The sequence below is a fragment of the Bos indicus genome, chromosome 17 (genome assembly GCF_029378745.1).
Source record: "Bos indicus isolate NIAB-ARS_2022 breed Sahiwal x Tharparkar chromosome 17, NIAB-ARS_B.indTharparkar_mat_pri_1.0, whole genome shotgun sequence".
In the NCBI taxonomy this organism is placed as follows: Eukaryota; Metazoa; Chordata; class Mammalia; order Artiodactyla; family Bovidae; genus Bos; species Bos indicus.
In genome coordinates, this window is record NC_091776.1 from 22533099 (window position 1) to 22548699 (window position 15601).

The following is a 15601-nucleotide window of genomic DNA, read 5'->3' on the forward strand; positions in this document are numbered from 1 at the left end:
TACTGCTTCAAAGACCCAACGAAGACTAAGTAAGAAAGTATCATCTACCTCACATTTCTGAAGTGTATGTGCTCTGTGTGAGCCAAGCCCCATGAAGCGTTGAACCAAACAACCACAGCAGGTTCCTATCCTCTCGGTTATTCAGCATTAATTTCTTAATGCCTGGTTGGGCTTGCTGATGAGTGGCCTCTATCTCTCAGGTATTCTGCAACATTGATTTCCAGCCTTGGAGTGAATTATTTGTTCGTTTTTCTCTTTGCATGATTTAACACAGTTGGATTGCTATGAAGAGAGGGGGAGGGAAAGGAAACTCTGGAATAGATGTGCCCTACTTGAAGCTTCTGTTTAGTAATACTGATGTGAATGTACATGTTTTTTAAAAGACTGCTAAGATTTCTTCTAGCTATAAAGTTCTAATATTTTGCATTTAGCCACCAAGTGCTTATAATTAAACATTTTAATACCCAATATATGATGTTTACAATTAAGATCACTGTAATAAAATGGTTTCAGTGGATATGAGTCCCTCCAATGGAATACTGGTTTCTTTAATTTACTAGTAGAAAAAATGGTTTATTAATGTATCTTTCTGAAACATTTCTGAACCAGTTCAAAGGCTCTTTTGCACAGTTGCTGTTTTATAATTTAGTGCAATTGCTTTGAGCAAAATTGTCATCTTTTCCATTTCTTTTGTATTTTTCTTTAATATAACAGTGAGTACTCTAAATTTTTGAATACTAAATCTGGGCAGCATTTGGCATCAATAAGTGTTTTAATATCTGAAAACTTGTCTGATATAAAATTACTTAGAAATGAGAACAGTGTGCACACACAAAGCAGTGTGTATTTCTGAGTCATAACCCCTTGTATTATGAATGTTCATGTTTTCATCATCTACTCTTATCCTTATCAATATTCCAAAATAAAAATTTTCCATTAAAAATAAAGTTACTCATTATGCACTTTAAAATTATCAATATGTGATTCTTCTGGAAGAAACTCTTTCCTGGAAAATGTAATGAATTTTTATATCAATAATCAATAATTTTCCCAGTATTTCTTCAAATATAATTCTACCTTCAAATATGTCAAATAAGTCCTTAAATGGACACAAACACTTCTGAACACCAGTAATAGTATAATAAAAATTAGGGTATATTTTATATCCAGACGATATAGAGTCTACAGATTCATACACAATAATTAGAATTTCTAGTTAAACAAAAATGTTAAATTATCATAATGCTTTCTGACATGTGTTCCCATATCTGAATATTCCTCAAAAATGTACTAATATTGCTCTCTAAAGTCAGTGTCAAAATATTTTTAAATGAATGAAATTTCAAAATGTTTCTGATAGGCCAATTCTACAAATTCACATGTTGGCATGAAGAGATAGAAATTGAATGTAATTGGATATTATGCTGAGCATATTAGATGCATCACATAGTCAACTGAACAACTAATTCTTTTAAATTTCAAGTATAGTAGTAACCAAAAGATGGAAGAATCTGTCTTCTGGTGAACATTCTAAACTTAGCTCTAAATTTTAAAGCAAAAGTATTATTGTGAACTATAACAAAGACCAGCAAATAAATTATAAGGTTAAGATGTTAAAAATCTATGCATATTTGGCTATTTTGAATAATTTTGCATATTTTATATCATTTAAATAGATCTTATCTGAAAATGTTTAAATGGATATGAATTTTAAATGGCCTGTAACATTTTAGACAGTTTTATTCCCTTCAAATATTAGTTAATGCTCTTGTGAATACATATCATGACCCAGTTTTTCTCGTAATGATTAGAGCGTTGACAGTAACAAGCAACAGCATTATCAAAAACAAGAAGTCCCTAAAATTAAAAGCACCTTTGTGTTTTTCTATCTGTGAAGGACATGTATGGATGGATGTGGAGATGAAAAAGAGGGAGGCTCATAAACAAATCCATCATAGTACTGTACTGTAATTATAGACTTATTAAAATGAATTTAGTCTCTGATGGTCAGTCAATATGCCAAAGAGTAATTCTAATTATCTTCTAAATTGTTTGCATCTGTGACTAATCCTACTGTAATTCATCTTTGCCAATCAACACATATCATTTCTGAATATGGCTTATTTATATCTTTGTCAGTTTTCACTGTAATTTTACACTATATGCACACATTTTTCTCCTTTGTAATTATTTTTCACCTACTCTACATAGAAAAAGTGAAAGTGAAAGTGAAGTCGCTCAGTTGTGTCCGACTCTTTGCGCCTCCATGGACTGTAGCCTACCAGACTCCTCTGTCCATGGGATTTTTTCCAGGCAAGAATACTGGAGTGGGTTGCCATTTCCTGCTCCAGGAGATCTTCCCAACCCAGAGACTGAACCTGGGTCTCCCACATTGTAAGTAAACGCTTTACTATCTGAGCTACCGAGAAAGTAGAAAAGCCGCTGCTATTCTACTGAGAAATCAAACAGGATTTGAATCAGATTTTATAACTTCTGAAATAAAGATGTGTTTAGTTTACGCCTGATTTTTGCTTGGGAAACATAAGTAGAGGCCACATATGCATATTACTAAAATACAAAAATAGAATTAAAACATTTATTAAAATAAACATTAAGCCAGAATGTAAGGCAACTGAAAAACTTAGAGCTGTGAAATTTATCATTGTCTTCAAGATTTGGCAATGTTCTTTTGGAAGAGAAAGACATTATTTTAGATTAGCTCTCTAAGGTCCCTTGCAAACCTGAAATTCAAAAAAAGGAAATGCAAATTTCAATATTAATATGGAAACAAAACCTTTCTGTGTATGTGTCTGCTGTCAGAAAAGAAACAAGAGGACAGCTTTGTACCAGGCCAAATAAATCTATGACATGTTCTCTTATGCTTATAAACATGGATGGGAAAGAAGCCACACTCTTCTCACTGAAAGAAAGACATTTATTTCAAAGTTTCTGCCAGGTTTTTGGTATTACTAATAGATAAACTGCCTATGATCATGAGTAAAAAATAAAGTATAGTTAAGCTCTTTAGTAGTGTTTGAGATATGTAAAGGAAGATCTGGACCTGCGTGTGACTAACAGCAAAGAGAGACCAGAATAAATTAGTAAAACTGGGAGGAACTTTCAACTGTGGACACAACCCGAGCAAAACAGATTGAAAGAACAACAAAAAGAAATTCCATATCAGACACACCCTGTAGTTGGGAGGGGCATGAGACTTTTAAGAACAAGGATATATATTATTCAGTTTTATACTTTTTATATCAGCTGTTTTTATAATATAACCCTTGAATTCAGCCCTGAATCTTGAGCAAAATTTTCCCACAGAGAATAAGCTTTAGTTTTGTTTTAAGGACTGAATCCAGAGTGGTTTCCATTGGCACAAAGAATTGACCAAAGAGCACGTATGGAAGTAAGCTACAGTAACTGTGCAGTATTTACTAGAGGTAGAAAATTAAAGTTGAGGTGACTGAGAAAAATAAATACTTTGAATATCCTTTAAAATACTGAAAAATATGAAGCGAAGTGAAAGTTGCTCAGTCGTGTCTGACTTGTTGCGAGAGTAAGTGGCTTCTCTCTTCTCCAGAAGTAGGTAGCTTTTCTCTTCTCCAGAAGATGATCCCCTGGGTTGGGACCTAGGGATCAAACCCAGGTCTCCTGCATTGCAGGTGGATTCTTTACCAGCTCAGCCACAAGGGAAGCCCAAGATACTGGAGTGGGTATATCCCTTTGCGTGGATTTTCCAGACCCAGGAATTGAACTGGGGTCTCCTGCATTGCAAGCAGATTCTTTACCAACTGAGCTACCAGGGATCCCCCCCCCGCAAAAAAAAAGGGCTTCCGTTAAAAATAAAACGTGTCTCATGGTGATGAGAGAAGTGATATTGTCTTATAGTTTTAAATCTGCCCTGAGTACAAATAAATATTTCATTTCTTTTTTTTTTTTTCTTTTTTAAATTTTTTATTCCTTTATTTCTCATGTGTTCCCCATCCTGAACCCTCCTCCCTCCTCCCTCCCCATACCATCCCTCTGGGTCGTCCCAGTGCACCAGCCCCAAGCATCCAGCATCGTGCATTGAACCTGGACTGGCATCTCGTTTCATACATGACATTTCACATGTTTCAATGCCATTCTCCCAAATCTTCCCACCCTCTCCCTCTCCCACAGAGTCCATAAGCCTGTTCTATACATCAGTGTCTCTTTTGCTGTCTCGTATACAGGGTTATCGTTACCATCTTTCTAAATTCCATATATATGCGTTAGTATACTGTATTGGTGTTTTTCCTTGTGGCTTACTTCACTCTGTATAATAGGCTCCAGTTTCATCCACCTCATTAGAACTGATTCAAATGTATTCTTTTTAATGGCTGAGTAATACTCCATTGTGTATATGTACCACTGCTTTCTTATCCATTCATCTGCTGATGGACATCTAGGTTGCTTCCATGTCCTGGCTATTATAAACAGTGCTGCGATGAACATTGGGGTACACGTGTCTCTTTCCCTTCTGGTTTCCTCAGTGTGTATGCCCAGCAGTGGAATTGCTGGATCATAAGGCAGTTCTATTTCCAGTTTTTTAAGGAATCTCCACACTGTTCTCCATAGTGGCTGTACTAGTTTGCATTCCCACCAACAGTGTAAGAGGGTTCCCTTTTCTCCACACCCTCTCCAGCATTTATTATTTGTAGACTTTTGGATCGCAGCCATTCTGACTGGTGTGAAATGGTACCTCATAGTGGTTTTGATTTGCATTTCTCTGATAATGAGTGATGTTGAGCATCTTTTCATGTGTTTGTTAGCCATCTGTATGTCTTCTTTGGAGAAATGTCTATTTAGATCTTTGGCCCATTTTTTGATTGGGTCATTTATTTTTCTGGAGTTGAGCTGTAGGAGTTGCTTGTATATTTTTGAGATTAGTTGATAAACCATTAGCCAGACTCATCAAGAAACAAAGGGAGAAAAATCAAATCAATAAAATTAGAAACGAAAATGGAGAGATCACAACAGACAACACAGAAATACAAAGGATCATAAGAGACTATTATCAACAATTATATGCCAATAAAATGGACAACGAGGAAGAAATGGACAAATTCTTAGAAAAGTACAACTTTCCAAAACTCGACCAGGAAGAAATAGAAAACCTTAACAGACCCATCACAAGCACGGAAATTGAAACTGTAATCAAAAATCTTCCAGCAAACAAAAGCCCAGGTCCAGACGGCTTCACAGCTGAATTCTACCAAAAATTTAGAGAAGAGCTAACACCTATCCTGCTCAAACTCTTCCAGAAAATTGCAGAGGAAGGTAAACTTCCAAACTCATTCTATGAGGCCACCATCACCCTAATACCAAAACCTGACAAAGATCCCACAAAAAAAGAAAACTACAGGCCAATATCACTGATGAATATAGATGCAAAAATCCTAAACAAAATTCTAGCAATCAGAATCCAACAACACATTAAAAAGATCATACACCATGACCAAGTGGGCTTTATCCCAGGGATGCAAGGATTCTTCAATATCCGCAAATCAATCAATGTAATACACCACATTAACATATTGAAAAACAAAAACCATATGATTATCTCAATAGATGCAGAGAAAGCCTTTGACAAAATTCAACACCCATTTATGATAAAAACTCTCCAGAAAGCAGGAATAGAAGGAACATACCTCAACATAATAAAAGCTATATATGACAAACCCACAGCAAACATTATCCTCAATGGTGAAAAATTGAAAGCATTTCGTCTAAAGTCAGGAACAAGACAAGGGTGCCCACTTTCACCATTACTATTCAACATAGTTTTGGAAGTTTTGGCCACAGCAATCAGAGCAGAAAAAGAAATAAAAGGAATCCAAATTGGAAAAGAAGAAGTAAAACTCTCACTATTTGCAGATGACATGATCCTCTACATAGAAAACCCTAAAGACTGCACCAGAAAATTACTAGAACTAATCAATGATTATAGTAAAGTTGCAGGATATAAAATCAACACACAGAAATCCCTTGCATTCCTATACACTAATAATGAGAAAACAGAAAGAGAAATTAAGGAAACAATTCCATTCACCATTGCAACGAAAAGAATAAAATACTTAGGAATATATCTACCTAAAGAAACTAAAGACCTATACTATAAAACACTGGTGAAAGAAATCAAAGAGGACACTAATAGATGGAGAAATATACCATGTTCATGGATTGGAAGAATCAATATAGTGAAAATGAGTATACTACCCAAAGCAATTTATCGATTCAATGCAATCCCTATCAAGCTACCAACAGTATTCTTCACAGAGCTAGAACAAATAATTTCACAATTTGTATGGAAATACAAAAAACCTCGAATAGCCAAAGCGATCTTGAGAAAGAAAAATGGAACTGGAGGAATCAACCTACCTGACTTCAGGCTCTACTACAAAGCCACAGTTATCAAGACAGTATGGTACTGGCACAAAGACAGAAATATAGATCAATGGAACAAAATAGAAAGCCCAGAGATAAATCCACGCACATATGGACACCTTATCTTTGACAAAGGAGGCAAGAATATACAATGGATTAAAGACAATCTCTTTAACAAGTGGTGCTGGGAAATCTGGTTAACCACTTGTAAAAGAATGAAACTAGAACACTTTCTAACACCATATACAAAAATAAACTCAAAATGGATTAAAGATCTCAACGTAAGACCAGAAAGTATAAAACTCCTAGAGGAGAACATAGGCAAAACACTCTGACATACATCACAGCAGGATCCTCTATGACCCACCTCCCAGAATATTGGAAATAAAAGCAAAAATAAACAAATGGGACCTAATTAAACTTAAAAGCTTCTGCACATCAAAGGAAACTATTAGCAAGGTGAAAAGACAGCCTTCAGAATGGGAGAAAATAATAGCAAATGAAGCAACCGACAAACAACTAATCTCAAAAATATACAAGCAACTCCTACAGCTCAACTCCAGAAAAATAAATATTTCATTTCTGTTCTGAATAATTTTGAGTAAAGATTCATTAAGAAGCTGCTCACTTTCAAAATCCAGGGTATTGGTGTTTCCCCATTATATATTCTTAATCTTTCAGTTAGGATATTCTGGAATGAGGTTGTAGAATAGGTGTAAAAGAAATTTCAATTCTAGAGAATATTTATAGTTAAAGAGAATTGTAACTAGTAGTGATTTCAAATAGTAAAGAATTGTCTGTGAGATCTAACTCTGTGACCTCGTCTCTGGCCACGATCTCCATTATGACCTTACTTTTGCCAAAGCTAATTTGTTTCTTTTCTTAAATCACAAGAATATGCACACTGCTACTTCTGGCTGCATGTTGTTGATGAAAGCCAATCACAAGGCCAAGTCAGATAACATTGTGAAAAAGAATACTCCTTCCACGGTGGTTCAAAGGCATCCTTGGTGAATTACTATTTAGTCTACCTTCAAATAGAATATGGATTTGAAGGGTTTCTTTTAACAGTGTATAGCCTATACATTTTATTGTGATACTCGTCTTTATGTCTCCCTGAAGGTTGAAATTTCAGGAGAAACTCTCATGATTAGCTTATTTACACCCAAGACTGTTCAGGAAGATTTGTTGTTGTATAGTCACTAAGTCGTATCTGAGTCTTTACCAACCCCATGGGATGGAGCCCACCAGGCTCCTCTGTCCATGGAATTTCCCAGGCAAGAACATTGAAGGGGTTACCATTCTCTCCTCTAGGATCTTTCTGTCCAAGAGATTGAACCTACGTCTTCTGCATTGGCAGGTGAATTCTTTACTGCCGAGTCACCAGGGAAGCTCTTAGGAAGATTAGAGTTATTTATTTATCAGCTTTTTGGGAGAAAAAATTTTACTTAATTATTGTGTCACAATTTGTATTGTTGCCCAATAATAACAATACAAAATATTTCTGACTAGTTACAAATTTTAATGTGAGCATACTAAATATCTATCTCTCTGAATGGTCAACATTGGCTTTGTTTCCTTTTTTTCTAAAAGAAATTTCCTATAAATTTTTCTCCTAAGAAAAATTCAAGTCATAGGCTAATACCTATATTCTTTTTTGGATAATTACAAATAGAACTTTCAGAAATATCTTATTCAAACAAAATATATCAATTTTATTTATACTACTAATCCAAGTTATTATTACAAGTAAAAATATGTGCATGCTTAGGATAATAGAGGTTGCCACAGTCAATAAATCACAAATCTGGATTATTTCAGCTACCCCCCCAAGTTCTCAACACTTAGTTGTCTTCATTTATGTAACAGTAGTAAAATTATTTATTTTATTGTTGTGAGGAAAGAAAAGATATAAAATTCTTAGCATAATGTCTGACACAGGTGAATGAGCCTGATGGCTTGCATGGTCATGGTGGTTATAATTACAACAATTAGCGTTTATTGATTCCTTAATTTTTGTTAGCTACTCTGCTAAGCAACTTATTAAGTTAGTTTCATTTTATGTACCATCTCTTCCCTGAATAAATATAAAGCAAACACAAATCCTTAGGTAGGTACTAATATTTAACCCCATACTCTGTATAAATAAGTAGTCACATCTGTGTTAATTGGCCAAGTTTACATAGCCAGTTAATAGTGCACATGGGTTCCGTGATAGCCCTCATTAAAATTTCTCCAGGGCACAATGTGTGAATATCTAGCTCAGGAACAGCCATTACTCTACTTAGTGATCTTGCATATATCAATAATTAGCCAAGGAGTGCTTATTCATTTAGCCTTCAAGTGTAAATCTTCTCAACCCAGACCTCCAGGCAGACACTACCAATTAATTGGAGTTTGTATTTAATTTGAAATATGTTTATCATCTGGCTCTAAAAGGATATAATTCTGTTAATTATCATTTTAGTCTAACTAGTAACTAGCCCACTCACTCCAGTCAATCCCATTTGTCCTCTGCATTTGGACTTGTTCCAGGTGGGATTTTATTATCAAACTGCACGTGGAGTGGTAAATGAAAGAGTCAATTTGGTTATGCATAAGGGCAGTAGGATCAGTAATCTCATATTTTACAAAACATTGCTGTCTAGTCATTGATTTGAGGTGAAGCTGATGTATCCCATGATCACTTTTGAATTAAGAGGGTTTCTGGTAGGAAAAAAAAAGTCAAAATAGTTTTGTTTTTTAGAAAAGGGTAGAGTGCTTATGGAATTTTTACTAGTCCTAGTTAAAAGAACTAGAAGGGGAAAAAAAAAAAAAAAAAGAGCCAATCAACAGTATCTATGCCTAGAAAATAAGATTTTTTTTTTCAGTCAGACAATTTTGGGGTCAAGCAATGACCTGCCATAGTCACAGAGGAATTGAATCTGTGTTATCTACCATTGCAGTTTTGACAACTACAACCTTGTATGCAGATTTTCTTTTTGGACCAGTTTATTCCTGCTTCTTGGGATCATTTCCCAAATAAGGTGCTGTTTAAGGAGAACACAAATTAAATCAAAGTATTGTATATTTACTTGAGTAACCAATGAATCTTTTATAAATTTATTTTTCACTTAACATAAAGAAAACTTTTATACCTTATTATCACTGATTTTGTTTTCTAGTTTCTGTCTAAAATTTGTGTATCATTAAGTACATTGACAGAGAATGAGATGCTTGATTTGTAACATTGACTCAATAGACATGAGTTTGAGCAAACTCAGGGAGATAGTGAAGGACAGGGAAGCCTGTTGTGCTTCAGTCCTTGGGGTTGCAAAGAATCAGACGTGACTTAGCAACTGAACACCAAAATGTACATTGCAGTCTTTTTTCTATTAAATATCTTCATTTCAGTAGTGCTGCTGCTGCTGCTGCTAAGTCACTTCAGTCATGTCTGACTCTGTGTGACCCCATAGACGGCAGCCCACGAGGCTCCCCCGTCCCTGGGATTCTCCAGACAAGAACACTGGGGTGGATTGCCATTTCCTTCACCAGTGCATGAAAGTGAAACGTGAAAGTGAAGTCGCTCAGTCGTGTCTGACTCAGCGACCCCATGGACTGCAGCCTACCAGTCTCCTCCGTCCATGGGATTCCCCAGGCAAGAGTACTGGAGTGGGTTGCCATTGCCTTCTCTTCAATAATGCTGAGTCTCTTCAATGATGTCCAATCCTGTGTGTGCCTATGGACCTTAGCCAGCCAGGCTCCTCTGTCCATGGGATTCTCCAGGCAAAAATACTGGAGTGGGTTGCCGTTCTCTTATCCTCATTTCAATAGATGATGTGCTAAAAATAGAAAATACCATGATATGTTTATATATAACCTCTTTATTTCTCCACCTCTTTGCCACCTCTTCATATGCTTACTTGTTCCACTTAAGCGTAAGTGACTATATGGCCTTCATCTGACTGAACCTTCTTGTGTGTCCTTAAAGCATAAAACAATTTCATACCACAGTGGACATGTTTATGTCCTAAAGATGCTTTCTTCAATGGGCATTATAACTTTTCAAAGAAAACATATGTTTTCCAATTTTGGTTTCTGTAATTCTTAGATGGGGATTGTCATCTGTTGGTCAGTTTCTGCCATTGGTCATGTATACAAGTGACAAACATGCAGATTACATAAATATATTATTCTACATCAGTAGTTGGCGAACTATGGTCTATAGACCAAATATGGCCTACCACTGTTTTGGGGAAAACTTTTATTAGTATATAGTCAGTCCCATTTGATTATATTGATATATTGTCTATGGCTGCTTTCACACTACAAGGGCAGAATGGGGTAATTGTAACAGAGACTATGTGTCACGAAAGCCAAACATCTAGTTTTTTAAAGAAAAAGTTTGCTGATCTCTGTTTTACACTAGAATTCTGAAATCTCTTTTGTTCTTCATTTTGTGTCTGCCTGTAAGTTTTTTATGCTGTCTCAACAGAAGCTGTGGATTTGTATCTTATTCTCCAATTGCAAAACATAAGATCACTTATCTTTAATAATTTCCAGGATGGAAACCTTTAAAATATGTAGGATACAGAGGACATTCCAGACAAAATAAACTGTGACTTTTATCTACACTTGCAAGTTTTACTGTCCTTGTTACAGCAGTTCTGTGAACACTCTGATGAGATCTCTCAAGAGAGAACTTGTTTCTAGGAGTATATTTAGCTGACACATTATACCTGCTAATATCCGAGACCTGACACAAGATACAAGCCAAGCCTATGTTTTCTTCATCAGTGGCTGAACTCACCTGAGTCCTCTGGGACTCCTCTTGGGATTGGATGGGTGTTTGCCAGAATTTCATTGCAGTCTGAGTCACTTTCTACCCAGCCCTTTATACCTCCCTTGGCCCTTTTATAGGAGCCAGAGGTGCATTGTCTTCTGAAAGGTTTTTCTACCCAACCCTGCTTTCTTTGCCTTTTATCTAAAAAGCCTTTACTCCCAACAAATATCTTGAGTATGTGATTCTGTCTTGGCATCTATTTTTGGAGAACCAAACTTACTTGTTCTGTTCTTTCCATTTGTTGAATGTTATCATTCCACTCAAACGAACAAATGAAAACAAAAAGTTATATATAAAAAAAAGTAATATATAAAAAAAGAAAGTAATATCAAAATAAAGCATATCTGGAGAGTGGCAGTTTCTGGAAATTATTTATGAGATTATAACTTGGAAGACCTGTTGGGAGGTAATTTCCATTAGCCTCTTGTGCTTCTACATATCTTATAAGCAGGGAATTGACACTGTTACAGTTTCCTGAACTACATTTTTCAAGGCAGAAACAGGGATTGTTTCTTCCTGTGGCAGCAGATAACAGGTTTGATTGCTGTCCAGGGTAATAATCTGTCCCTCCAGGGGAAACATTTGACAGGTTTCTAGTAGATTCTTTAAAAGACTGGAGTTTAAAAGACTAGTAGATTCTTTAAAAGTTTGTATTTCTCACTTGTGATGCAAATGACCTGTGTGGACGGCATCCACCCTGGTGGCTCCACATTGGCTCATGAAACACAGGGTACAAAGGCAACTAATGTAAAAATCTACTCAAGAAATCTATTTTAAATTTAAAATATAAAACAATATTTTACAAAATTATTGAATGCAGAGTAAATAACTGTTGTCTTTTTTCCCAAACACAGGTTTTGCTATCTTAATTCTGTCATAAGGTAAATACTCTTTTATTGAAAATTAGACCTCAAAATTCTGTAGACTTGTGAAAGTCATTTTGATTTGCTACTTGAGAATTCAGGAAGGAAAAAGAAGTTCCCAAAACCCTATAAAGAAATCACTTAGTTAGGATTTCAAAATATTTTTATCAAACAGTGTGCCCATTGATTTAGGTGAATAGATCACTTAAGTATTTTTATTCCTTCAAAATCTGCACCATTGCTTTAGATGGAAGCAGATTTCTGGTATAAATTATGCCTCTATCAGGCATTGGAGAAATGAATGATAGGACTAAACACCTCATGTAGGAGTCTCCTCGATTACCCTTCAGCAGTCTAGCTGTCTGTGTGTTCAGTTCATGTTCAGCTATGATGATTATTTTATGCTAATCAAGTAATATTATGTAGTTTTAAACCGAGACAGGAATAGGCAAAATGAGCCTGGAGAGGACTCTGCAGCTGTGTAGACTGACTGTATAAGGTCCTTGGGGGATGTGATTATCAGAAGACTGAATCATCATTAGGATAATTAGTGTACTTGGCAACTACATTAGTGGAATTATTGTCATTGCTCACAGCTTGTCAGTGCAGGATTTTTTGATCTGGTAAATTTCACTTTTACAAATGCAACTGACCATGTGAATGAAATCAAGAGAAGTAAACAATTTTGTTATTTCTATTTAGTTCCAGAACTAACAAATGAAAAGTGAATATATTTAAGCACATAAGGGGGTATTTTCTGAATTAAATGGTTATCTTGCAACTGTCCTGGATGTAAACTTAAATAATTACAATAAAACATGTTGTTATTTGTGAACAGATTATCCATTTAATTGTCAGTGCTTATTATGAGTTGGTTCTTAAAAGATAAATATTGAGGCCATTTTTGTAGTTGAAGTATAGTTGGTTTACAATGTTGTGTTAGTTTCAGGGATACAGCAAAGTGATTCAGTTATTCCTGTGTGTATGTATATATATGTATGTACACACATACATATGTATGTATTCTTTTTCCTTGTAGGTTATTACAAAATATTGAATATAGTTCTGTGTGGTATACAGTGGTCCTTGTTTGTTATCTACTTTATGTATACTAGTGTGTATAAGTTAATCCCAAACTCTAAAAATATGACAGTTCACAAATTTGCACATCATCCTTGCTCAGGGGCCATGCTCATCTTTTCTATATCATTCTAATTTTTAGTTTGTGTGCTGTGGAATCCAACATGAGACCATTCTTATATATATCTTAGTTATTACTTTGTTTGATACTCTGTGGATCTGCCATGAGTGTTCACATGTGGCTTCCACTCTGTAGATTCTACTTTGGAATAAATCACACCTTGAAAGAGTACAAAGGAGCTGCTCATATATAGTTAGTGTTCAGTGATACTGTTTCTGTTTGTTAAATAAGCTAAATTTCTGACTAAGGATAGCTGCCCTCTGATCATTCTATGACCCAATCACAACAGAGCATTGACTGTTGAGGTTTTGACAAAATTATCTGTTCTATCCTAGAGAATGACAGCTTTGTTCCACATGATGTTTATGATTGTTTTCACTGGGCTGAACTTTGAAGCACAAAGCTGTCCAATTTATCATGTTTTGCTTATTTCATCAAATTGATTGGGCAAATACACACTATACAGAAACTCAGTCTTTTCAACTTCTCACCAAGCTTACATTTTCTCAATAAGAAAGTGAAGGACCATGTGTCTGTCCTTACTGAAAGAGTATGAAATGTTGGAAGTCTTATTGTTTTTTGTCATGTATATTTGGGCCTTACATTGTTCTTTGGACCCTCTTTTCCTCCATTTTTTTTTTTTTAATCATCTCTCCTGTCCCCATAAGAGTAATCAATCTTGGCAAAAGTCATAGAGCTGACTTGTTTTCAAGAATACAGGGAATGGGAAGAAGCTCCTTGACATTATCTTGGCAATTATTTTTTGGATATGACTCTGAAAGCAAACACAACAAATGCAAAAATCAACAAATGTGACTATGTCAGACTTAAAAACTTCTGCACAGCAAAAGAAACAACAAAATGAAAAACAACCTGCAGAATGGGAGAAAGCTTTGGCAAATCGTATTTCAGTTAAGGGATTGATAATCAAAATATATAAAGCACTTACACAACTCAAAGGCAACAAAAAATCCAATTGAAAACCAAGCAGGAAAACTAAATAGATGTATTTCCAAAGAATGTATTCAGATGGCCAATGGGTACATGAAAAGATGCTCAACATCACTAATTATTGGCAAATGCATATCAAAGCATCAGTAAGATATCACCTCATACCTCTTAGAATGATTATCATCAATAAGATAAGAGATAACAAGTGTTGGTGAGGATGTGGAAAAAAAGAGAATTCTTTATATACTGTTGGTGGGAATGTAAATTGGTACAGTTACTATGGAAAACAATATGGAGGTTTCTCAAGAATTAAAAGTAGAACTGCCATGTGGTCTAGCAAGTTCACTTCTGGATATATACTCAAAGAAAATGGAAGCAGGATATCTAAGAGATATAATCATTTCCGTGTTTATTGTAGCATTTTTACAATGCCAAAGATAAGCAAGCAACCTAAATGCCCATCAACAGATGAATGGATCAAAGATGTTTGTGTATGTGTGTATTTGATGCTTGAAAAAATAAGGGTTAGAGGTGCTAACCCTCTCCACAATGGAAAAATGGAGTGTAACTTTAGAGATTTCCATGGTTCTATGTCCTCAGGTTCAACCAAACTTGAATATACTTAGTGAAAGAAATACACTTACAAGTGGACCCAGGCATTTCAAATCCATGTTTTTCAAGTGTTCACTGTATATAGTATACACTGGAATCGTATTCAGCCATGAGAAGGAAAGATATACTGCCTTTCCTAGTATTCTGGATGGACTTTGAACACATTATGGAAAGTGAGATCCATCAGACAAAGAAACACACATACTATACAATATCACTTATGTGTGGAATCCAAAAATGCCAGACTCATAAAGTGAAAAGTGAAATGGTATTTCCAGGGATTGAGTATAGATGTATAGGACAGATGCTTTTTAAGTGTACAAACTTGGCAGTGAGTGGTAAATATATCCTAGAGGTCTAATGCATAGTATCATGAATATAGAGAACAGTATTATAATCACCAAACGTGCTAAGAAACTGGAAGTTAATGATTTCAACCACTAAAAAGATATGATACTTGTGTAATTCAGTAAAGATTCTAATTATCATTCCAGTGGTAATCACATTACAATGTGTTAATGTATAAATTTAACATGCTGTAACCTTATACAGCTGGTGGGGGTCTTCCTTGGTGGCTCAGATGGTAAAGAATCTGCCTGCAATGCAGGAGACCTGGTTTTGATCCCTGGGTTGGGAAGATACCCTGGAAGGGAGGGCATGGCAATCCACTCCAGTATTCTTGCCTGGAGAATCCCCATGGACAGAGGAGCCTGACGGCTACAGTCCATGGGTTTGCAAAGA

At 35.5% G+C, this 15601-nt stretch overlaps 1 non-coding gene across 1 annotated transcript; it reads right to left on the reverse strand.

Moving 5' to 3' along the window:
* Window positions 1-13236: 13236 nt before the first annotated feature.
* On the reverse strand, window positions 13237-13341 carry LOC139176904 (U6 spliceosomal RNA). Its single transcript, XR_011561373.1, has one exon. It is a non-coding gene; the product is annotated as a U6 spliceosomal RNA (small nuclear RNA).
* Between the last annotated feature and the right edge of the window lie 2260 nt (window positions 13342-15601).